Source organism: Macrobrachium rosenbergii, chromosome 39 (genome assembly GCF_040412425.1).
Source record: "Macrobrachium rosenbergii isolate ZJJX-2024 chromosome 39, ASM4041242v1, whole genome shotgun sequence".
Lineage (NCBI taxonomy): Eukaryota > Metazoa > Arthropoda > Malacostraca > Decapoda > Palaemonidae > Macrobrachium > Macrobrachium rosenbergii.
The window spans coordinates 12,241,904-12,268,403 of record NC_089779.1 but is presented as its reverse complement, the minus strand read 5'-3'; the positions used below and the strand labels follow the sequence as shown (position 1 = coordinate 12,268,403).

At 37.4% G+C, this 26,500-nt stretch overlaps 1 protein-coding gene and 1 long non-coding RNA gene across 3 annotated transcripts in view; one reads left to right on the top strand and one right to left on the bottom strand.

The window, feature by feature from the left end:
• Positions 1 to 26,500, bottom strand: part of LOC136825755 (uncharacterized) — a 494,493-nt gene that overhangs the window by 328,784 nt on the left and 139,209 nt on the right. The window lies entirely within an intron of this gene.
• The window catches only part of LOC136825753 (insulin-like growth factor 1 receptor), a 252,111-nt gene that overhangs the window by 168,938 nt on the left and 56,673 nt on the right, over positions 1 to 26,500 (top strand). The window lies entirely within an intron of this gene.

The following is a 26,500-nucleotide window of genomic DNA, read 5'->3' as shown; positions in this document are numbered from 1 at the left end:
CTCTTTGTATCTCTTTACTCCTCTTCTTCTTTCCCTCGTTTCCCATCCTTTACATAATTTAACCTCACACCTAACGTTTAACAGCCATTCATTTCGATCAGTATTACTCCTACTTACGCTCGGAGGATCCATAGTAGCAGCAATATCGATTCTGAAAGAACGGTTATTGCTTCTTTTTCGCCGAGAAAATCGGTTAAATAATTTCACTGTCTACGAGATGACGCTAATGGTTGTGCCAACAAGCATTGTATCTGATGAACAGAACCAAATTTAATCTGTTGCAGCTCCTGAGGTTAACACTTTCTCGGAAACCTCATATCACAGTGGAAAAGTTCAAAGTGTATCTGAGATATCAAGAGCTAAACCTGATATAGCTGAAAAAATATATAAGACTTTATCTAGAAGGTTTTATCTAAGTTTAATTTTAAGGGCAATGTTAATTTAACGGATTTTTTTTATTTAACCACCGTAATCATTAGTATAAAAATCGTTAAGTATTTCATGTTAAATTCCAAACTGCTACTTTAAACTGTACATATGTTTTGTTAACTTTCACACAATCTAAGATGAATCTCACAAAACATTTATCTTATTTAAAGAGCCAATGGTTATGATTACAAACATCGAATAGAGTCACTTGGTACATTTCCGAAAGCTTTTGAAATTCTGTCCAAAAAATTCATACGGCCTGGGGGTTGGGGTGGGGTTAACGAAATAAGAAGAATGAAAACATAAACAAGAAGTTAATAGTAAATAAATGAATTAAAAATCAACCAAAACCGTGAATGAAAAGTAACACGTGTTAATGTAAAAGCAACAACGTGAGGCGGAGTAAGGAGTGAATAAAAAATAAAAAATAATCCTACATAGTTGTATTAAGTGTTGCTAGCCGTGACTCAACATAACTTGAACACGATGGGGGAAGGGGGGAGGGGGGGAAATACTGTAACTCTATCATCCAATAAATTGAACAGTCTCGCCCCGATAACTGTGAAACACTTACTATCTTGAACCAACAAATACTTTTTCCAATCAAAACCATGATCTCTCTCTCTCTCTCTCTCTCTCTTTCTCTCTCTCTCTCTCTCTCTCTCTCTCTCTCTCTCTCTCTCTCTCTCTCTCTCTCTTACATATGGTGAACTTCGCAAGAAAACTTGTAAAGCATATCTGGTTCTCATCAGGGGGTCGAGAGAGAGAGAGAGAGAGAGAGAGAGAGAGAGAGAGAGAGAGAGAGAGAGAGAGAGAGAGAGCGAGCGTGGGGCACATGTAAAAATTCATGAGCAATAACACATAAATTTGTAAAATGCAATTAAAATGTATAAGTACAACAGGTGAAGACTACATGATTTCATCCCAGGAAAACTTCAGTACATGATAGGTCATCTGCACCTATGTGGAATTTACAAAACTATAGGGAATATTGTCCAAAGGCGATAGAGATCACAAGTAGACGGATGGAAGGGATTGGGTTTGGAAGATATTATTATTATTATTATTATTATTATTATTATTATTATTATTATTATTATTATTATTATTATTATTATTATTCAGAAGATGAACCATGAGAAAGAAGTAACAGAAGGTCAATGGACATACAGAAAGAAAAGATCTCACTTCATAAAGAGAAAAAATATTATAAAGTAATAAGTAGATAAAAATGTGTTAAAATGCAAGGATAATACTGCCCTAAAATAGAAGATTGCAGTATCTGCAAAAATACAAAACTGAGAAAAATGGTAGATACCCTCTTGCCTCATTACTGACATTGCAGATACTTATACTGCAGATACACCAATAGGTGCACTGTTGGCATTGTTTAAGAATCTTTGCAGCGTCCCTTCGGCCCCCCAGCTTCAACCCCTTTCATTCCTCTTACAGTACCTCCGTTCATATTCTCTATCTTCCATCTTGCCTTCCACCCTCTCCTAGCAACTGTTACATAGTTCAACTGTGAGGGTTTCCTCCTGTTACACCTTTTAAGCCTTCTTTAATCTCAATTTCCCTTTCAGCGCTGAATGACCTCATAGGCCCCAGCTCTTGGTTTTTGGCTTAAATTTCATATTCCTTTTCCATTCCGGGAATCTACAAAAGGTTAATGGCGCTTTTATATCGTAAAAAAAATGAGAATGATGACGTTAGTAACAAGCCATAACAATATGTTATTGTACTGAAACATACTACCACTATCCTAGCTTATTACTAATCTAACGCTTGGCCTTTGGACTAAACTCTATATTCCATTCCATTCCAACACTTGGAATGTACATAACGACAGTACTACTATTACTATGGTTCCATCGACTATTTCTTCGTCAACACTGCGGCCTGTCAGACCATCTGAACCCAGAGTTTGGCCCTATAATTCTTCCCAGCAGACGACCACCGGACATTGGACGAGAGTGAGAACTTCCACTGCCTGAGAAAGTTTTTGTAAGCTGAGACTTCGTTTATTTACGGCAGCGTGACTTTGATGGAAACGTTTTTCCCATCCCGGAATCATTAGTAAAAACAAAATATATTAACTAAATAAAAAATATAAAATTATATAAAAATACTGTAAAAGATCTAAAAAAACTCCCTAAGTTACCTACACTCATTATTCAGACAGACTGTTGCGTTACAAAATTCCGTTTCCTCCATATGCACAAACAGGATGTCGTTACCATAACAAACTTGTAATTCGCCCTTTCAAAATTATGTATGTGTAATTCTAAACTACGCTTCAATAAGAACCTATATATATTTTAACAGTTAGCAATACTCTACTTGCACTGCCTAAAACCAAATTGGACCAGCTGGAGCAACAGGACGATATACAACACAGCCAACAACAATGAAATTTCACGAAGAAAAAAAAATATACGACGGGAAAATCCATTAGACAGACCAACATTTTATTCATCTCTCTGTTGCCCTTAAACAAACCCGACCTCTCACCAGGCTGCTTCCCTCACGACATATAGTATAACATCTCAGTATTTCAAACACCAAGTTCAAGTTTAATGCGCCGGAGTCCTTTTTTTTTCGTTGCCAGGCTACCGGATCTTAACTGTCATCACGACTGCAAAAACAGACCCCAGCGCCCTCAGACATCTGAACATTTGCTCTCGGCGGGGGGAAAACAAATAAAAAACATATAAAAAATATAACGACCAGTTTCCATGACTCAGGATCAGGGGAAATGGTCATTTTTCCTGTACAGTGACAAGTGTCTTTCTCGGTCCCCCGTCTACGCGGTCCTTGGCAACCGCACACAAGAGTCCTTGAACCCAACTCTTTCCTCTTAAGAGATTCTCGCAGTCTCGCCGCCTTACAAGACACATTATGTAGGAAAATGTGTCGCTAAGCTTTCCCGTCTAGCTTACTTTATGAGCTGGAAGAATTTTCCTTTAAATAAATAACAATACGTCTCAAACTTTCCTTAAGAAATCCTTCAGATAAACAACAATACATCGTAAACTTTCCTTTCGTTGAAAAAACGGCGACATCCTGGATGTTAAAAGATAAATGCACGAAGTTTTCTCTGACACGACAAAAAATACAAATAATATAAAGGCACGCTCACTCTTAATACACGAAGCTATTTCGTATCTAGTTATGGACAAGGATTTCCAAAAGGGAAAATCTACAGTACATCACAAAATTATAGTAGATACCTTAAGAGATTACTCCAAGTGTAATTTCATGTACAACTAGTTGAAACGTGTGAAGTACGTTCACAGACATCTACAGTATATTACACTAAAACGTACAGCTTTAATTCCACCCGTCGAGGTACTGATGTCTTGACACCTGTTGACTCCGACTGCCGCGAGTGTGATGGTATAACATTACTGGTACTATACTTGTCAAGGCCAAAATCAGCAGTAACTATTATTCTCCTGGTATTCCCAGATGTTTCACAGCTCAAGGATTCGGTAAATGTACATAAGAAACGGAGAATGGAAAAGGGAAAATGAGATGAAAATACGACGCAAGAGGAGAGTGACACTAAAACGAACTCCTGCACAGTATTTTCCCGAAAAGTTACCAAGTACCGAGACCTTTCCCCGAAAAAAGCGGAACGACATATCTTAAAAACTAACCATATAATTTTCTTGAAAATAATATTATTATGGTCTCCACACCCAACCTAAACTAGCCTAACCCAACCTAAACTAACTTAACCTAGGGGCATGGCAAAAAAAAAAAAAAACGGGGCTGGTGCGATACTAGTGTATATCTCGGTAATTTGCTCCGGGGTGAGGAACTTTGGTTTCCCGAACTAGGAAAAATCGAGGCCGTTGTGAGGCTAAGAACAATAGCGGTGTGTAACATCTTAATGAAGAGCACGAGGTAAATATTGACAATATAGTGGCGTGTCCAATACAGCTCTTTCTCCTCATTGCTATCAAACTTAAAATTTCAATGCTTCGGCTTGTCACAATAAGACAGGAAAGCTTGGACGATGAAAATGAAAATTTCAGAATGCTGTCAATCATACATTTTTTTTAAACATAAAATCAATATCATCTAAATGTCTGGTTTGGGAGAGTCTCTTACACACACATACATATATATACATACACATACACATATATTATATATATATGCATATATATATTTATATAAATATGTGTGTAAAGAGAGGGAGAAAGGATCGTCCATTTTCTAATTCCCAACAAAGTCATTGAAAAACTGACAAAAGCAACCAAGAAGTTTCAATGTATATTTGGTAAGAGCTTAACTGCAGGAAAGTTTTCCCGAAAACTGCTCATCCCTCCGCCCACCCTCCTCCCATAGAACCTACCAAGGCGCACCCAACCCACAATACGTGAGGAACTCAAGCAGTATTTTACTGCGATTGAATTATCAAAGTTTTTTTTATATATATTTTGGAACAGGTCTTCTTACAGAGACTCGTCTTGGTCATGAGAAATTCTGAGGTGAATTTGCTGAAATTCTTCTCAGTTACGTGACATGCTGCGTGGGTATGAAAGACATATATGGGGCCAATTTAGTCATCCAAAACTTCAACACAAGGCACTTCGTGTTATCCGAAAAGTTCTAGCACGGTAAGAAGCAATTCGCGCTCACATATGTACTCGTAATCTTAATAAATCAAATATTTTTAACTATATATATATATATATATATATATATATATATATATATATATATATATATATATACATACATACATACATACATACATACACGCACACACACATTCATCATTAAACCATCAACAACGATCTTCAATCATTTGTGGCTTAATATTAAAAACGATCATTCATATATACGCATATATACTGTATATATATACATATATAATTATATATATATTTTATACGTCTACACATATTATATCTATACATATACATACATACATTACATATATATATATATATATATATATATATATATATATATATAGAGAGAGAGAGAGAGAGAGAGAGAGAGAGAGAGAGAGAGAGAGAGAGAGAGAGAGAGAGAGAGAGAGAGACCCAAGCTTTAGTCTAGTAAGATCTGCACCATTAAACAGACAAAAATCCTGAGTGGGTTTTGATGTTTGACATTTTTGGAGTTATTTTCTTTGCTTAAACAAACACAAGTTACCTTAATCTATTAAATCACCTTTTTGTCTGAAGAAGCATAAGGAGCAGAACATAATCTAATTAATCGATTCTCTGATCGAAAAAAGATCAACCATGCAGGTGGCAACACGTTAATAAGCGATGACACCATACGCAAAGATTTTTTTTTTTAATTCACAATAAAGCGTTTTAACAGTCAAAACAATGAAATATATGAAATGGCGAACTGCACACCACTTTGAGTTCCAAATGGTTTTAATAGATTAATGGTCAGATGACTAAACCCTTTGGCCCTATGTCCTCTAAATGGGACACTTCAATACCAATAATCATCCATTGCCGAATTCACTCTGTACAAGAAAGAACAACTGCCATCTATGTGAAGAAGAACCCATGCCTCACTAACTCGAGTAACTGTAGTGAAACTTCAACTTGACTAAATCCAGAAGTTGTGTTCATTTAATACAGTACAGAATTGGAAACGATATAAAATACTTCACAGACTTAAAATTAATTCGGTCAGCTGAATACGCACCCATAATCTGATTCAAATTATGACAATTTGCATTTATTTAAACACCCGTCATTTTTCAAAAGATATGCGTTCTCGTAAGATGGCTATTGGTCAAAGAAATATATTACAACCGACATGCTCGTAACATGGGAGTCTCAAATCTTATTAGCATATTCACAACAAAATGGTTAATAAAAAAGTAAAATATTCACTTGCTAGTATCATCGCCCGATTTCTGTCTATATATATCACACGAGAGTTAGAGACTTAAAACGAATTGGGAGAAATCAACGGTATATTTAACCTAGTCATTTCCTAACTAAAGAACAGTCAACCTACCTCCTAAAAAATCTCTCTCTCTCTCTCTCTCTCTCTCTCTCTCTCTCTCTCTCTCTCTCACACACACACACGCAAGTGATCTTGAATTCTCTCGACCCCACTCCCCTCGCTGCCAAATAAACAAGAGCGTAGAAAAAATAAGAAAATACAACTTGCAGGCACATAAAAAAACAGCTTGTAGCTCAACATCTGTTTGTAACATGAGGAGGTGTTTGATAGGGCAACTTCTTGCGCGCGGGCAGGAGCGTTCTAGTGCGAGTGGTGCGTTTCTGGCACGGTATGCCTCTTCTAGAAATAACAGGTAAGAAGCAAATGTTAGCACATTAGGGAAGAAAATGTTAGCAGATTAGGGAAGAAAATGTTAACAGGTTAGGGGGAAAATGTTAACAGGTTAGGGAAGAAAATGTTAACAGGTTAGGGAAGAAAATGTTGACAGATTAGGGAAAAAATATTAGCAAATTAGGGAAGAAAATGTCAGCAGATTAGGAAAGAAAATGTTAACAGATTAGAGAAGAAAATATTAACAGATTAGGGAAGAAAATGTTAACATTAGAGAAGAAAATGTTAACAGATTGGGGAAGAAAATGTTAACAGATTGCGGAAGAAAATGTTAACAGATTAGGGGAAAAAATGTTAACAGATTAGGGAAGAAAATTTTAAAAGATTAAGGAAGAAAATATTAACAGATTGGGGAAGAAAATGTTAATAGATTGGGAAGAAAATGTTAACAGATTAGGGAAAATGGAGCAAACATAAAGAAATGAAAGTGGAGCAAACATAAAGAATGTGGATCAATGTTCATATATATATATATATATATATATATATATATATATATATATATATATATATATATATATATATATATATATATATATAGATATATAGATATATACATATACATATATATATGCATATATAGCCTATACATATATATATGTATATATATATATATATATATATATATATATATATATATATGTGTGTGTGCTTATATATATTATATATATGTATATATATACTGTATATATATATATATATATATATATATATATATATATATATATATATACATAAACAAGAAAAAATAAAAAGCATCCTTCCTGGAGACTGTCATATATGAGATAAAAGCATAACAATTTAAATAAATCGATTTTCGTCTGACAGTACGTAAAAATAAGAAAAAACCATATATTACACGAAAAAACAATTATTTCAAGAAAATATGAAACTAAAACTTACAGAAACCCCCCCAAAAAATGAACTGAACGAGATCTACACTGAAATGATTGGGGAAATGAGGATTTCATAAAGAATACAAACAGTTTGAAAGATTATTGTTTCCATGGCTGATCCTCGAAAGTTTATGAAGAGAACTAAACAAATTATCTTTGATATAGGCATAATTATTAAAAAGAAAAAAATGTGTTAAAATTTTACAAATATTACTTTGTTAATATGATAACAAAACACCGTTTGTCGACTGCGTCATGCACAGACATTAGTCTCATAACTAATAACTGCGTCATGCACTCACATTCGTCTCCTTTCATTTTTATAATTAAAATGCTACGCTAGTAACACCACTTGTCGTTCGACCGACAAAGCTGGAATGAATTGAGTGAGGTCAGGACTTGATAGGGTGACCAACCAAGGTTGGACGTGCGATTAATACTCTGACCGCTGAATTTAATATTTATAGAATGAGCTAAATAATAATGCATTCTACAGTTAACTTCGTTATTAAGAGGTGTGACGCCATTTTTATTAGCTATACATCAATCACTCTATAAAGAGGAAAGTGTTAATCGGTGAAAATAATGACTTTTGTTATCACTACTAATAATACTTCTCGGTCGAAAAACCAACTACTGGATTTTACGTATTTAAAAAAACATCAGTTTTAATGACAGCAAAAGACCAATAGAGGCACCACAATGAATGGTGTATAATGTCTGGAATAGAATGAAATATAGAATTTAGGCGCAAAGCCAAGCGCTAGGACCTATGAATCATTCAGCGCTGAAAGGAAAACTGAGAGGAGAAAGGTTTGAAAGGTGTAACAGGAGGAAAACCTCGCAGCTGCACTATGAAACAATTGTTAGGAGTTGGCGGAAAGCAAGATGGAAGAAAGATAATATGAACAGAGGTAGAGTAAAAGGAATGAAAGGTGTTGCAACTAGGGGCCGAAGGGACGCTACAACGAGCCTAAGTAATGCTTACAGTGCACCGCGTGAGATGCACGAACGGCACTATACCTGGGGGTGTATGCTGTCTGGATCGGTGGCACACAGACCGTGAGAAATGACTGGGCTCGGGGCCAAATGCCTTTAAATAAAGACGGGTGTCTGCGGGACATACGCCATTTATTCTCCATAAGCTCAGGAAGAGGGGGGGAATGAGGCGGTCAAAATTGGGCTGGAATGTAGCTCATTTTCCCAAGGGTGCGACAGGAAATTTATTCTTTCAATTTCAACTTATTTATGACGTTTCTTGGCCTCGATAATGAAGTCAGCTCGTTAATACATGTGATGAGATGTCAAGTATTTTGAAGTTTATAGTTATGTATGATTACGTCTTTTTATGATCTTATAAGAAAGGCTTTCGTTCTTAGGGCTATGTTAAGTGTATTCCCATACACTAGTATATATATATATATATATATATATATATATATATATATATATATATATATACATGCATATATATATACATACACATATACATATATAAATTTATATATGTATATATATTACAATTATATAAGTATCTGGTGACCAGTAGTCTATATATATACATACATACATACACACATATATATATATACTGTATGCTCGTATATGTGTGTGTGTGTGTGTAATATAAAAATGTATATATGTATATTTATAATACACACATATATATGTATATATATATATATATATATATATATATGTGTGTATATGTGTGTGTACACACTTAAATATTGCCATCATATAATACATATGCCCTACACCCAGTTATCCACCACCTGTGGCACAGACTCCGGCAAGATGGGAAAATCAGCCGATCGATGTTTGGTGGCTAAGTAGCACAGCAAAACTGGCTAAGTGGCACAGCAAAACCGGATAAGTACCGCAGAAAAACCGGCTAAGTGGCACAGCAAAAGCAGCTTAGTAGCAGAGCAAAACCGGCTAAGAAGCACAACAAAACTGGCTAAGTTACACAGCAACACCAGCTACGTAGCACAACAAAACCGGCTAAGTAGCCAAAAAAAAAAAAAAAGGTTAAGCAACACATCAAAATCGGATAACTGGCACAGAAAAATCGGCAAGTGGTACAGCAAAACCGGCTAAGTAGCACAGAAAGACCGACTAAGTAGCACAGGAAAACCGGCTAGGTGGCACAGCAAAACCGGCTAAGTGGCACAGCAAAACCGGCTGAGTGGCACAGCAAAACCAGCTAAGTAGCACAGGAAAACCGGCTGAATGACACAGGAAAACCGGCTAGGTGGCACAGCAAAACCGGCTAAGTAGTACCGCTAAACCGGCTAGGTAGCACAGCAAAACCGGCTAAGTAGCATGGAAAAACGACTAATTGCCCCAGCAAAACTGGCTCAGCAGCTCAGCAAAACCGGCTAAGTGGCAAAGAAAAACTAGCTAAATAGTATAGCAAAACAGGCTAAATGACAGAGAGAGAGAGAGAGAGAGAGAGAGAGAGAGAGAGAGAGAGAGAGAGAGAGAGAGAGAGAGAGAGAGAGGGGGATGCTTCTATAAGAGCAGAGGAATACGAGTTCCAAATTGCTTTTCTAAGGCGAAAAACGTTATCCCTCCACCCACAAATGAAAGCTGCTGTGATTTAGACGACGAGGTTTGGAAGACTAAACATTAAGGCATCACAGTTTCAAGAACTTTTTTTGTTTATTTAAAGTGAAGCCTATAACCATGCGATATCCTAAAGATCTAATCTCATTATGATAAAAGAATGACAGTTTTAAGATAAATGTTTTTATTTAGAAAGATGACCTAAAACCACGCGATGTCCTAAAGAGCTGATCATCATAAGGATTTTAAAATATAAACAGATGCCATGTTATGAATATTAAGTGTTATCAATATGATAAATAATAATAATAATAATACTAAAGACAAAGAACAAGCATATAAGGAAAACTTCTTCTATAAGAATAACTTCTACGGCCGAATGATATACGTGCGGACGTGAATATCTAGAGGTTTATGATTTTGTTTGTGAGTTACATACAGTCTCCATCACTGTTTGAGTACCGAACTCATACTTTCGTTGGAGAATTTAATTATATTATATTATAATGATTTTGAATTACCTGGTGTCACGAACATTGTACTGGAATTATTACAGGTCACTTATCATTTTTCAATATCATTTTTCAAATCACTCAGAATTACCACCACAAACTCTTTGGCTGAGAAACCTTTTGAGGAAACCTTTTATGTTTAAATATGTCCTATTAGCGGCTAAAATAATAAAATATTAATAGACCGAGCAATTCGCCACCCTAAAATGTCTCCTCTCCCCAAAAGTTACTTTCCCGTATCTCCCAAAATCTTAATATTACTTTGCCAGTCACTGGGTACTTATTAAACCTATGTACCGAAATCTACGGTTATAGTGTGTAGGGTTTCACTTTCTTCATCCTCGAACATTTGGAAAAAGGCTAAGCATTCCACCACATACGATCCCTTCTCCCAAAAGGTATTTTCCTAACTCAAGTTACATCTATATTTCTCCCAATATTTAATTGCTTTTTGCCGCTCAAGAAGCCCTACTGACAAACAAACAAAACCAAAACCATTTCCATCTTGGTAATATTATCAACAATGTGCCATGTAGCCAAAGTAGTTTCCTATATCATCATACACATTCATATTCATATTTTCCGGAAACAATAACAGCATGAGTAAAATGAATGAAATCTCTAAGCCCTTTAAATATAACAAAAAATCACTTACAATAAATACAATAGAAGTAAGAGAGAACACATGTGAGAATCAAAGCCAAAAGGTATTCCTTTCTTTTGTCGTCGAGTGTGTCGCTAACATTAGACTAACAATTTTTTCCGACCTTCAGTGAGAACGCCAACACTTGTCCAACAATACAAAGGAACAGATTTTTCATCTTTTTGACTTCCATCAGAAGCAATGTAAACAAACCAAAATATCAAGAATTCCACCAGTTTCATTTTGTCACGCCTAGCAGCTCAATCCTCTTAGACTCTTAATGCCCTGCAGTCCAATCCTCTTAGGTTCTTCCCACCTAACAGTTTATTCCTCTTAGTTTCTTCCTACCTAACAAGTCCAATCCCCTTAGTGTCTTCCCATCTAACAGTCTATTCCACTTAGTTTCTTCCTACCTAACAAGTCCAATCCCCTTAGTTTCTTCCCACCTAACAGTTTATTCCTCTTAGTTTCTTCCTACCTAACAGTTCGACCCTCTTAATTTCTTCACGCCTAGTAAACAGATCCTCTTAATTTCTTCACGCCTAGCAGTCCAATCTTCGCAGCCTCTTCCCACCTAACAGTCTAATCCTCGTAGTGTCTTTCCACATAACAGTCCAATCTTCTTAGTCTCTTCACACCTACAAGCCTAATCTTTTACTCCTTCGGTAGATTCCCGAGACTAAAACTGTGACAAAGGTTTTGCTTAACTTATTCATATTATCATAACTTGATCGAAGGAAGATTGCAGTTGTTACCTCCGAAACAAACACGCTACAATAAGCACTAAGAGCTATATTTTTCAACACCAGTCCAATCCTAAACCTCCAGTACTTCACTCGTGGTTTCACATAGGCGTACGTTAACGAGTATTGAACCTGTATAAGCCTTTCCTTATCATATTTCTAGTCTGACTTCCGAATATCTTGAGTCTTCATTTTTTTACGATTATTTCTTTTCCCGTCTTTACGTCAACTGATTCCTCCGTCAAGTCCTTTCAAAAGATGCAATTTTGATGTCACGTGACCTAGTAGAATTGTTAATTCAAAGGCAAGATCTTGAAGGGAGTATCGCAGAGGTTAGCGATATTGGCAGTATGGCTTGGCATCCTGTGGGAATAGCCCAATAAATACCAAAGAAAAGATATATACAATATCTACTATGGCTTGGCATTCCGTGGGAACAGCCCATAAATACCATGGAAAAAATTATATGCAACATCTGAAGGTTGCATTCGCCTGATCCATGAAAATAGATCGGCCATGCAATGAACGTTTCAAATCTTAACTTGCTATCCACTTAAGCCCTTTTAAAAGTCCATAATGGGTATTAAATGGAAAATTTCTCCCTTCAGACATCCAACTTCGAACACGTGTTGGAAACAGCATTCTGGTCACTACGCTACGACGACTGGAACTATTTTTACTTTTCTGTAAAGGAAAACTATTGTGACGGCTTTTTCGTGTCCGCACTTTTTCTGTTCGCCCTCAGATCTTAAAAACAACAGAGGCCAGAAGGCTGCAAATTGGTATGTTGATCATCCACCCCTCCAATCATCAAACATACCAAATTGCCGCCCTCTAGCCTCAGTAGTTTTTTATTTTATTAAAAGTTAAAGTTGGCCATAATCGTGCTTCTGGCAACGGCATAGGATAGGCCATCATCGGGCCGTGGTGAAAGTTTCATGGGTCGCGGCTCATACAGCATTATACCGAGACCACCGAAAGATAGATCTATTTTCGGTGGTCTTGATTATACGCTGTAGCGGCTGTACAGAAAACTCGACTGCTTTTTTATTTTAGGGGGGCGGGGCTTGTCCATCAACCAATGTGGACTTGGTATTCTACTTCCTTCATACAAAAACACATACACACACACACACACACACACACACAAAAAACACGAACTGCATCAGTTTACCTTTCAAATTGTTTACAGCTTCACGTCCACTTAATTATATACTCAAGAATATGACACCCACATCTATCGCATTACAAATGAAATACAGATTACAAGCTTAGAATTCCCAGAGCACGCAGACGTAATTAGTTGTTGCGAAAGAAATCGCTTCCACCAATTGTAAAACTATCCTTTGAACATGCTACTGAAACGTATTACATTGCTCAGTCTAAAACAAATTACGCAGAAAGACAGAAAAAAGAGGCATGAGGAAAAAGGATTTACAACAGGAAAAGGTGTTTTTTAACTACATTTATCTGGGCGCATTCATCGACAAATGAGGCAAGCCCCTTGTACCTTTACGGGCAGCGCATACCAAGCACCTTACGTGGAAATCTTTACGTAATATGAAAGGTACATTACTGTTAACCTGAAATGAAACGTTTCAGAAAAAGGCCGATGAAAAATGACGCAAATCCAATTGCAATCAGTTCAGGAAAAACGACTCCACACAGTTCTGTAAAGGCAGAGATCCTGAGATACTGTTGATGGTGTTTACATTACAGTGATCTTTAAATTCCATACAATATTTTGTGGTGAAATGCAATAATATATAAGTAAGCATCCCGTAGACATTTCTGTTCTTCCCTGACTGTTAAGTCTTGTTGAATATTCATTTGAGTTATGTTTTAAATTTATTTTAAATTTATTTTTAAATATATTCATACCCATACATAACTGTGGATTTGTTTCTCCATTCTCCTAAACAGAATTTCTCTTTAGGTCGTATGCGGTTTATAATAAATTTGGTAACTGAATATCACAATCACAATAATGTGATATCCACTTACCAAATTTATTACAATTACTTAGACTAAAGACTCACATAGGGAAAGAGGACAATCAAATTAAAACTTGAAGCAAAGCCAAGAACAAGAGGATTTTAAAACTGAACACAATCATATACACAATCTAATGAACTAGGTATAAACCGCATACGACCTAAAGAGAAATTCTATTTTGGACAATGATACCTGTGTAATCAAGAATAAAACTGACACTTACAATTTGTGCAAATAAATGACTTCGGCATAAACATGGAAAGTGAAACTGTGAATCAGATAACGTTAAGGAGCGGACTACAAATTCCAAAAGGTAAAAATCGCCAAGAATGACTTCAAATTAAAATAAGGAGCCTTCCAACAAAATAACCCTTACAGCCCAGTGCAAAGCCAAAGATCCTTTTTTGTTAACTGTAAATTTTTTTATAATATTCTTGTCATTTTGGAGGTTCATTCTGCCAATTCTGTAAAAGCCATTATCAATTATTTTTTTTTTATTTTTCTAAATCAAGTTTGCTTCTCACTGTAAACTGAAACGTTTTAAATATATTAAGGCAATGATAAAGAATTTGTCAAAATTCAGCAAAATCAAAAGTTCTTAGTTAGATAACAAACACACATCAAGGTCCAGAACTGTTAAATATTAGAAGGAAACAATTGAAAGATAATACAGGTACGCTAGGCCCAAGAAATTTTAAATATTCATCAAATGTCCTCTGACTGAAAGATAAAAGATACCCTAAGGACCAGAATTTTTAAACAATGGGTGAAATCAAGTCCTTTAATTGAAATACAACGTAGATACGCTAAGTCCAAATTTTTTTAATTCTTATCAAAAGTTCCGGAATTTCTAAATACGAAAATGAAAAGTGCTCGGATTTTTCATGTTGTCAACACGTTCATAGGATTAGGAAAACAAATTACAACAAATCAACGAGAATTTCTAAACATTGGGTAGGCATTAAAGGTCCTTGGATTAAGCGGCATAAATACGATCGGGCCCGAATTTTTAAATATTTAGTGGAAATCACTAAAACAGAATAGAATAAAGAATTTAGGCCAAAAGTCAAGCTCTGGGACCTATGAGGTCATTCAGTCCTGAAACGGAAATTGACAGTAAGAAGGTTTGAAAGGTGTAAAATGAGGAAAACTTCTCAGTTGCACTGTGAAACAATTGTTAGGAGTGGGCAGAAAGTAGAGATCATGAACGGAGGTACAGTAAAAGGAGGGAAAGGGGTTGCAGCAAGAGGCCGAAGGGACGCTGCAAAGAACCTTAAGTGATGCCTACAGGAGGTGCCCTGACGGCACTATCGCCCCCCGCCCCATACGAGGATGGATATCAATAATCATCGGAATGGTACGCTCAGTGACTGTTTCGTTTCAAAGACAGTCAAGCTTTGGAATTTTGTCAAATTTCCGTCTCAGGAGCCACACCTGCTTCCATGTGGAGGTTTTGTCACTACTTCGAGGTTGAGCCCAACTTTTCCTCCTGTTTTATCAAGCGTAGCCTATATAAGGGGATCTGACTGGCCTTCCCAACAATACCTGAATTTTATACATATAGTCGACAACTGAAAAGGGGCAAAACAAACGAAAGTAAATTTTACAAGTTAAGAAAGTTAAAACGAAAACGAAAATAACTTAAGTTTAATATTTATAAAGGAGATGGAAATTAAACCAAGTTAATATAGTTAAAGACGAAATGAGAATAAACAACATTAATAGTTCAAAGCGAAGGGAAAATTAACCATGCTAAGAGTGTTAAAAGCAAAGTAAATCATGTAACCTTACGACGAAAAGAAAGCAAACAATATCTGGACACTTAAAGCCTAGTGCTTGACCAATTTTCAGATAACCTCTTTAATTAAGATTATCCTACGAGACGATGATTTACAACCGAGGATCCTCTTTTACAATTTCTATAAGAGAATAAAAACCGGAGCGACAAACAAAATAAATGAATGCACTAAGATAAATGATGGGTGTACTATACAACTCCCCATGGAAGATTAAAGGAGGTACCATTAAACGCAAAAATTCAGCAGGATCGAGAGAAATCAAGGAACAATGGCACTTGAATTTCACGGCGCAAATGGCGAGTAAAATAGTCATACCAACGACCTTCCTTCCCTACACTAACCCCCCAACATCCCCGCCCCCCAGCACGACTAGGTCAATCTACAGTACAATCCCTCCTCCATTCTATGCCCCTCCACCTTTCTCCACCTCCCTTACAATCCCTATTTCATTCCCCACTCCATTCTCTATTCTGAGTACGGAATCCATGCACTCCCACTCAATCTCTCTAATCTCCAGCACTTTCCCTTCCAAAAAACCTTTCCCCTCAAAGGCCTAGAGATTCCACATTCCAACCCTACGAAGTACTTGTTTTCACTGATCATTTACCACACCTACCATTCCATTCGCTACGACGGAGCTATCTAACACTTATGCATCAAGAGACTGAATAAAAGCTATACGCAGCCTTGGAATTACCGTTTTCAGCAAGCATACATATGGTGTGGGGCTGCAAGCTCCACGCCCTGCCCAATGATGTTCATAGAGACTAATGTACAGACGGAATCTAACTTATCTTAGTGGTAACCAATCTTGTACAGACCTGGCCCAACGTCGCCTAACTTCGTCGTTCGAACCCTTAGCATTACAAAAAAGCGTGTTACTGCCGTCGATAAACACACACACACACACATATATATATAATATATATACAATCGTTATGTTAAGCTCACCATAACCTAAACTAAACAAGTAACAAATGTGCCGAAGTTTCTTCGGCGCAATCGAGTTTTCTGTACAGCATATAATGCTGTATGAAACTTTCAGTCACGGCCCATGAAACTCTTAGCTGCGGCCCATGAAACTCAGCCACGGTCCGGTGGCGGACTGTGTTATTGGTACCTATAGCAGTGCCAAAGTGAGATCATAGGTAACTTTAACCTTAAATAAAATAACAACTACTGAGGCAAGAGGGTTGCAATTTGGTATGTTTGATGATTGGAGGATGGATGCTCAACATACCAATTTGCAGCCCTCTAGTCTCAGTAGTTTTTAAGCTCTGAGGGCGGAGAGAAAAAGTGCGGACGGGCAGACAAAGCCACCTCAATAGTTTTCTTTTACAGAAAACTAAAATGAACTGAAGGATCGAAGTAAAAATAAATGCGCACCAACCAAGTTGTAAAGAAGGAGCAGACATGCCACACAAACATTATTCTATACCTTGGAGAATAGCAGGTTGTCACAATATACAGTGAAATATGATAAAACCGCCCCCCCCCCCGCCCCCCAAACCCAACATTAGATGCAAAATGCCTAATGCATAACAAGATGTGGAACAAGAACTTAATAATTTTTTAAGACGGTAAAAGTGGTGATGGCAGTAGCAGCGATCATAAAAGACTAATGTTCTTAGTTGACAAACGGTGGCGATAGTAGCAGGGGTCAAGAAAGTATTAGTAACGTGACGTACGTGCACAGACAGCTTAGAAACAGAAGAGACTTACTGTATTTCTCGACATGGTGTTAAGTTACATCGTGTGTTACCAAGGAGACTGCCGACCGGAAGAGAGAACCCCAGAGATCCCAACTGATCTGAGAAATGAGCTTAATCGGAGCTTATCAAAACCTAAATCGAGCTGGCTGCTCGAGAGAGAGAGAGAGAGAGAGAGAGAGAGAGAGAGAGAGAGAGAGAGAGAGAGAGAGAGAAAACCACAATAATGAGGTAGTCTCCCCCTTTTGTGAAATGGTTCCTTTTGGGGTTTTAGAGAGGTACTTCAAGTGGGAAAATGCCTATTTCTAATAAAAAAAAAAAAAAAGTAAAAAATGTTCCGAAGTTTCTCCGGCGCAATCGAGTATTCTGCACAGCGTATCATCAAGGCCACCGAAAATAGATCAATCTTTCGGTGGTCTCGGTATAATGCTACATGAACCGCGGCCCATGAAGCTTTCACCCACGGCCCGGTGGTGGCCTGCCCTATATCGTTGCCAGGCGCACAATCATGGCTAACTTTAACCTTAAATAAAATAACAGGCTAGAGGGCTGCAATTTGGTATGCTTGATGATTCGAGGGTGGATGATCAACATACTAATTTGCAGCCCTCTAGCCTCTGTGGTTTTTAAGATCGGAGGGCGGACAGAAAAAGTGCGGACGGACAGACAAAGCCGGCACAATAGTTTTCTTTTACAGAAAACTAAAAAATTTATGCTTCTTTGAACTGAAATTATCTAATTACACGCACACACATACACACACATATACACACACACACACACACACACACACACACACACACACACATATATATATATATATATATATATATATATATGCTTCTTTATGCCAAAATTTGTTTGAAACTAATTCAGCACTTTCAGAGAAAAAATCACAAAACACTGAGAAAATTTCCGTGTTTGTTAGTTTCCCAATCGTTTAACAAAAACTCTAACAGGGTTTAAATTCAGAAAGTTGACAGCAACTTTAAGAATCTTGAAAAACGCACACACAAATTATATATATGTACATACATAAATATATATATATATATATATATATATATATATATATATATATATAAATGTGTGTGAATATATGTGTGGGAGCGCGCATGAGCAGTGTATATGTAAATAAGATTATACCGAAGGCGTTAGAAATTTATATCGATCGCCATCGTGGAAAAAGCAATGCCCCACGCCCACGAGGTAAATTGCCTACGCTAATCGATGAATTTCGGGCATTCTAATTGCCACAGGTTGAATACATGGGTGGGTTGGGGGAGAAAGACTGGGTGGAGAATCACGAGTGAGAACTCACTTCAGTATCACTGTTCTTTTTCGTCGACCAAGAGGTATTACTTAATTTCTGGACGGATTCAAGTGACGCACCCAAGGTCTAAGGAGTCACCTCTCTTGGCCCGTTCTCGAGTCAAACCTACGTCCCTGGCCGACCTTCTCCAAAGCCTCATCTAAACCTGATAGGCTCAGCTACAAATTACTCATGTCACTCTACCGAAGTAAAGTAAGTATACCTTAGTTTTACCAGACCACTGAGCTGATTAACAGCTCTCCTAGGGCTGGCCCGAAGGATTAGACTTATTTTACGTGGCTAAGAACCAATTGGTTACTTAGCAACGGGACCTACAGCTTATTGTGGAATCCGAACCACATTATAGCGAGAAATGAATTTCTATCACCAGAAATACATTCCTCTAACTCTTCATCAGCCGGCCGCGGGAATTGAACTCCGGTACTCTACCGAAGTACCTACGTGGCAAGGAACACAATATCTTGTTTTAGTGACTCGAACTTATTAAGATCCCCAACAGCTTCAAAGCTGATGTGTACCTTTTTACAAAAATTGACAGGTAAAACAATTTTTAAACATCAACGGTTTCCGAAAGGAATCTTAGTGTCATATGGATGAAGGCGGTTCGATGTTCAATTTCAAACTATCTCCAGAATCCAACGATTTTTTCCGTTCATTTCAAACCGAGCGACAAAATGATTAATAAAAAGTTTCAGCGATTATTTACCAGTGAACAAATGTCTATCAATTAACAAAGGTTTACTAAAAACAAAATTCAAGAATCCGAAGTGATGTTGGATATCACCATTTACAAAACAGTGGTTGACTTCAGAAAGACAAAAACACAATATTCACTCCCACTTTCTAGTTATTAATAGCTGTATCGTGGATGAAGCCCTGTGTAAATAATCTTCCACAACACTGCTTCATCCACAACACAAATTATCCTCAGCAGTAAGTTCAATCCCCTAAACACACTGTGCCACTCACCTATTTCTTGCATGAACAATCTTTCCTTTTCAGCATCTATTTCATCCCATCTATATAGCACTTTCCAGGTCCCCCTCTACTCCTTGAATTTCTGAGTGATACACTGTCTCAACAACCCACCGTTGACTAGTTTTTCCACATGCCCAAACCATTCTGTCATCTACACAAACCTTTTTCCTGCTATGCATCTGCCCATCTCTCACCTTTTTAGTTCTTCTTACAGTACCAATACTTCACGGATAACTCGATTCAACTACCCTAACTTGTTTCTCTCATCTGCGTTCGACACTTCCATAAAGGAGACTTGGTTCATCAATCCTTTCCTACAGCCCTCCTTGGCTTCCAGACACACCAAATCTTTCGCCAGTCTTCTGTAAATACCCTGTTACCTTCCTTGCTTCACCTGCTCTGTGACTTCCCTCTACTCTCATCCCACCATCATTCTGATAAATAATTTTAAATACCAGTGTACAGGAATTTTTTTATTCACCTATTTTTTTACCAATAACCCGTTTTCATACATCGGATGTCCCCGGGAAAAATGAGAACAATCACAACACAGCCTTTAAATAGCTGAATCGGGACGGGACTGACCCGTTCAGTTATTCTCTAATGTGATAAAAACAGTTACAAGATAACACTGATAAAATAATTACTAATAACCTAGTAATATATAAAAAAAATTGTTGAATATAAAAAAATAAAGTCAACAGTTTTTAATAAATCCGTGACGTTGTTAACATCAGAGTAATCATTTATAACATCTTCTTTTGAACCTGATATTTGTTGTTGCCTTCCCTTATCCACATATCTGGGACAGTTCAGCACAAGTGCTCCACAGGAAAGGGAGATATCACCAAGTCCACGCATTGGTAGTCTACCTTTAAATGTACCGAGCGACGGGAAAGCATACCGTATGTGGAAGTATTGGGCTGTTCATTGTAATTAGTTCTTACAACATTTCAGCAGATCACTTCAAGGGAGACAATGTATATGGAACATATTTAAATTATTCCTGCAACATCCCAGCTTTAGATAACTGGGTCTTTCGCTTCCTTAGAAAGTGAACAGAACAAAATAGAATAATGAATTTAGGTCAAAGGCTAAGTACTGGGACCTACCACGTCATTCAGTGGTGAAAGCGAAATTGTGAGCAAAAAGGTTTGAAAGGTGTAACAGGAGGAAACTTCGCAGTTTCACTATGAAACAATTGTTAGGAGAGGGTAGAAAGCAAGATGTACGAAAAATAAAATGTGAATGGAGGTACGGTAATAGGAATGACAGGGGTTTTCAGCTAGGGGCGGAGGGACGCTGCAAAGAACCTTCAGTAATGCATGAAGTGCACTGACGGCGCTACCCCCCTACGGGACCAAGAAAATGAAGAACTAATAAAACAAGTATAAACCCACACTCTGAGTCTATCGCGGTTAACAATAATGAAATAAATCTTCGGCCACTTCAGATGTACACACGCGCACACACACCCAAGAAACAGGAAATATAAAACAATCCAAGAAAAATCTAATAGTTTAAAATTACATCCTGTCAAGGGTACATCGCATGCCAATATATGTACATCACCTCCGAATTCAACTTCACATTTATCAAATTCCTCTTTTCTGCGAAACCTGAAAACACGTGTGCGCATTGCTCATCAAAGGGCCTTCCGATCGCCTGAGAGAAGTAATCGCTTGTTTCCAAGAGAGAGAAAACAGCGAAAAAAGGAATGCTACACTTGCGAAGGTGCCAAGTTAAGTGTTAAAGCAAGTGCCATATTTCATGTCACAATGTGGTGGTGGTTGGTGGGGGGGGGCGGGTTGAGGAGGGAAAGGCTGGGATAATATAGATTTATGGAGGTTTGACTGACCCAGTTTTCGCTTTTTTTTTTTCCAGGTCCTTGACCGAGTCTGTCACGAAACCGCTCGAACAGCACTCGAATTCCCTTCATCTATCCTTTCATTAGTCACTCTTTAGGGGTTTTCATTCTCATTCATGAGACAAATAATTTGATTTGGCACCCTTCAAGCACTGTCATTCTCAAGGCCCATAACGGAATGACACGCGAAGCAAAAGGTGGTTTAAAAGCCCTACCGCAGAGCGGTACCGTTTTGACGGTAATTCTACAGAAGGGTTTCTTGCAAAGACTTAATTCTTTAGCGGTAACTATAAAGTGTGACAGCACCTCTAATATATCAATAAGAACAGCAACGTTTCCGGACGGCAACAAAGAAGTATATTTGAGAATGGCAAAATTTTGGCTGCAACTGTAAGGTACTAAAAAAAGATAGCAATATTTACTGGCCGCAACTTTAAAGTATCTTTGACAAGGGAACGGTTTGCCAGGAACTTAGGTGGCTTTTTTACAAATTTCTAAACTGGAAATAAAATAGAATATAATACAGAATTTCGGCCAAAGACCAAGAGCTGGGACCCAGTGGTCATTCAGCGCTGAAACGGAAACTGACAGTAGAAAGGTTTGAAAGACGTAACACAAGAAAAACCTCAAAGCAGTTGCACAATGAAACAATTGTTAGGAGAGGGTGGAAAGGAAGATGGAAGAAATGGAATACGAACGGAGTACAGACAAAGGAATGAAAGGCGTTCCAGCTAGGGGCCGAAGGGACGCTGCAAAGAACCTTAGGTAATGGAAAAATGGTTCCGTGGCAACTCTGATGCTCAAATGACACTGGCAATATTTTTCTGTAAACTCTGAATGCGTCATAAACATAGGAAACTTTTTAGACTTTTTTATACTGATTTAAACTTCGCAATTTTGTTTCAACACACTGGAACTGACTCCTTTACCTCATTCATTGTCTTTTTTCTCTAGTTTAAAGACGAGGTAATTCCTCAGGCCCAAAGGGAGGTAAAACAACAAAATCAAAATTATAATAAAAGCCAACAACAGGTGTAGACTTGCCCACAAAAAGAAACTAGAAGAAATAACAAAAGGCCAAAATATTATGCAGTGCATTAAGATGAGAGAGAGAGAGAGAGAGAGAGAGAGAGAGAGAGAGAGAGAGAGAGAGAGAGAGAGAGAGAGAGAGGGGGGAGAGAGAGAGAGAGTTATCAAAATATACTAATTACAGTTCAAATATAACGATACGTAGCAATAAAAAAAGGTTAACGATTTAAAAAAAATACATATAAAAACTGATAACGGAAAAATAAATAAAATCCTGCCAATATCCTACATAAGTATGATGATAAAGAGAGATGATAAGATAATGATATAAGGTACAGAAGTGGAACAACCAACTGTAAAATCTTGGATTAGGAGCAGGGAAAACTGACCGAAAAAAACAAAAAATAGAAAGCGCGATCCATCGTAGTCTCCTAAAACATCAGGAACATGATTCATTTTCATGTATTAGAGGCACAATGGATCTCTCTCTCTCTCTCTCTCTCTCTCTCTCTCTCTCTCTCTCTCTCTCTCTCTCATACATACACACACACACACACACACACATATATGTGTGTGTGTGTGTGTGTGTGTGTGTGTGGTGAAACAGGAACGCAGACATATCAAAAATAAAATAAAAAGCAGAACACAATATAGGATGTAAAAATGGTGCAAAATAAAATTTACCTACAACATGAAGTAAAAATGTCCCCTATCGAGCACAATTTCCCTGAAAAAAATCACTTCCTTTAAGAAGCGCTTTATAATAACCTACCGTAATAATTACTACGATCTTCAAAGTTACGAGCCTCGTACCGTGGGTGATACTGGAACCAATTTTGGTTGGCCACCGAAGAGCCTTCAGTTCACAGAGGGATAAGGCGACTGGAAGACAGATTTCTTGCAATTTGAGAAATAGAACAGAATATAGAATTTAGGCCAAAGGCCAATCGCTGGGCGATGAGGAGATTCGGCGCTGAACGGGAAACTGACAATCAGCAAGAAGTTTGAAAGGTGTAGCAGGAGGAAAACCTCGCAGCTGCACTGTGAACCAATTTTTAGGAGAATGTGGAAAGTAAGATGGAGTAAGATGGAAGAAAAAGAATATGAACGGAGGAACAGTAAAAGAAATGAAAGGGGTCGCAGCTAGAGGCTGAAAGGACACCGCAAAGAACCTTAAGCAATGTCTACAGAGCACCGCATGAGGTGCACTGACGGCACTACTGCCCTACTGGAAATATAATAATAATAATAATAATAATAATAATAATAATAATAATAATAATAATAATAATAATAATAATAATAATAAGGCGTCTCCTCGTCGTAACTCGAGCGCACGCTTTCTCCCTTAAGTAAGTCTAGACCAACATCACAAAAAAGTTAAGTATACCTTAGTTTAACCAGATCACTGAGCTGATTAACAGCTCTCCTAGGGCTGGCCCGAAGGATTAGATTAATTTCACGTGGCTAAGAACCAACTGGTTACCTAGCAACGGGACCTACAGCTTACTGTAGGATCAGAACCACATTGTAACGAGAAATGAATTTCTATCACCAGAAATAAATTCCTAACTCTGGGCCGAAGCCCTTCGGTAACCCCAGAATAAGCTCAGGAAAACCAGACCAAGTCGTTCCTTTGCTTCACTGTAAAACACTGTTGCCTTCAGCAAAGCCTTAAATAGGCTGCTAAACCACTAAGTACTGTTAAGGCAGAGATCACGTCGTGAAGAATACCAAAGAAGAGACTTTGTGTTCAATAAAAAAAAAATATTAAAAAGGCTTGGATATCCACAAAGGGCGAGAAAGTAATTGTGGGGAAAAGAACTCTTTATTACTTACGTGACTGCCATTCATAATCGAGAGTTTATTGATGAAGAGTGATATGCGCCAGAGACAGAGAGAGAGAGAGAGAGAGAGAGAGAGAGAGAGAGAGAGATTCTCTATTATTTAATCTTCTTCCCTTCCAACTGGTTTTATCAAATATTCCCAGGTCTACCGAAGCATCTACAAAAATAAAAGGGCGCGCGATTTCATCACAAGGAGAGAGAGAGAGAGAGAGAGAGAGAGAGAGAGAGAGAGAGAGAGAGAGAGAGAGAGAATTTTTTCGACGCGCTCGGAAATTCCTAATGGGTTATTGAGAGCTTTTTAACATTTAAAATACTTGTGAATTTCGGCAGGTTTAGACACTACCGGCTCACATTTTTGGCTAACCCAGGACCTTCGCCACTCTACGACCCACAGCAGTCGATTAACTACCATGAAGAGATTTCACTGCTTCGGTCAACAGAAATTAAAGCGCTCTAGTTCGCCCGGGAATCGATCCCTAGCCTTCTCGCCGTTGTGAGCATTATGACCACAAAAGCAGCGGTCCAATTACTGTGAAGACAGATCCTACAACCTCTTAATAAAAAATCTCCTGTGCCTCTGAAAATACAGTAATATATATATATATATATATAATATATATATATATATATATATATATATATATATATATATATATATATATATAATATATATATATATATATATATATATATATATATATATATATATACTGACTATTCTACGAACAATGAGCAATAAAAATAATAATCGCCAATCCAAATTTATGAAACTTATGTAATTTACGAAAAAGAATTTAAACTTCATTCAATCTACAGATCCTGATAGGCGATAAACCTATCGTATGTGTGGTTAATAGCTCAAAGAAATACATGTAATGAATTCCCGGCCGTATTCAATAAATTCTAAATCATTAATTTTCGTACAAAATTTAAACAGGTTAATAGCACGCGTATATAACAACTTCAGAAAATGCAATGAAAACGGATTTTGCATAAAATACAGCCATTTTCTTTTGTTTGATCCGACGGAAAACTTTTGTTGAATCTTCCTTGAAATATGATTCTCCAAAGTCCTTAAGGCTTCAACAACTTCTGGTAATCTGCAAGTGACAGAAGAAGTCTTCAAGTACGGCTTTACTCTTCACAAAGGCCACTTCCTGGTGCGGTTCATTCTCTCTCTCTCTCTCTCTCTCTCTCTCTCTCTCTCTCTCTCTCTCTCAGAGCCCAGTAATCTCAGAATCTTTATTGGCATCATTATGATCGTAAAACAGCCTCTCTCTCTCAGTATTGTCTCAGAATTTTTATTGGCATTATTATTACCGCAAAACAGCCCTCTCTCTCTCTCTCTCTCTCTCTCTCTCTCTCTCTCTCTCTCTCTCTCTCTCTCTCTGCCCAGTACTGTCTCCGAATCTTTACTGGCACCATTACTATCACAAAATAGCCTCTCTCTCTCTCTCTCTCTCTCTCTCTCTCTCTCTCTCTCTCTCTCTCTCTCTCTCTCTCTCTCTCTCCAAAATAAAAAGAAAAACAAATATACAGCGTGTACTGTAACATATATGAAATCCCATTATAGACAAAATAGCCAAGCTCACCGAAATGCTACGAAAAAGCCGATTAATTGTGGAGCTTTTTCTTGAAAAACAACTTTCGCGTACCTCGCAGAAGGCAAAAAACAAATCATACATCTCGCTGTAAAAAGCTGGACTAAGGTATATCAAAAGGAAATCGTTACTGTACTATTTACTTTTGAAACTAAAATTCTAAAGGACGGAAACATGAGTTTTCTAATTGTGCTCCTCTATAAAAAAAA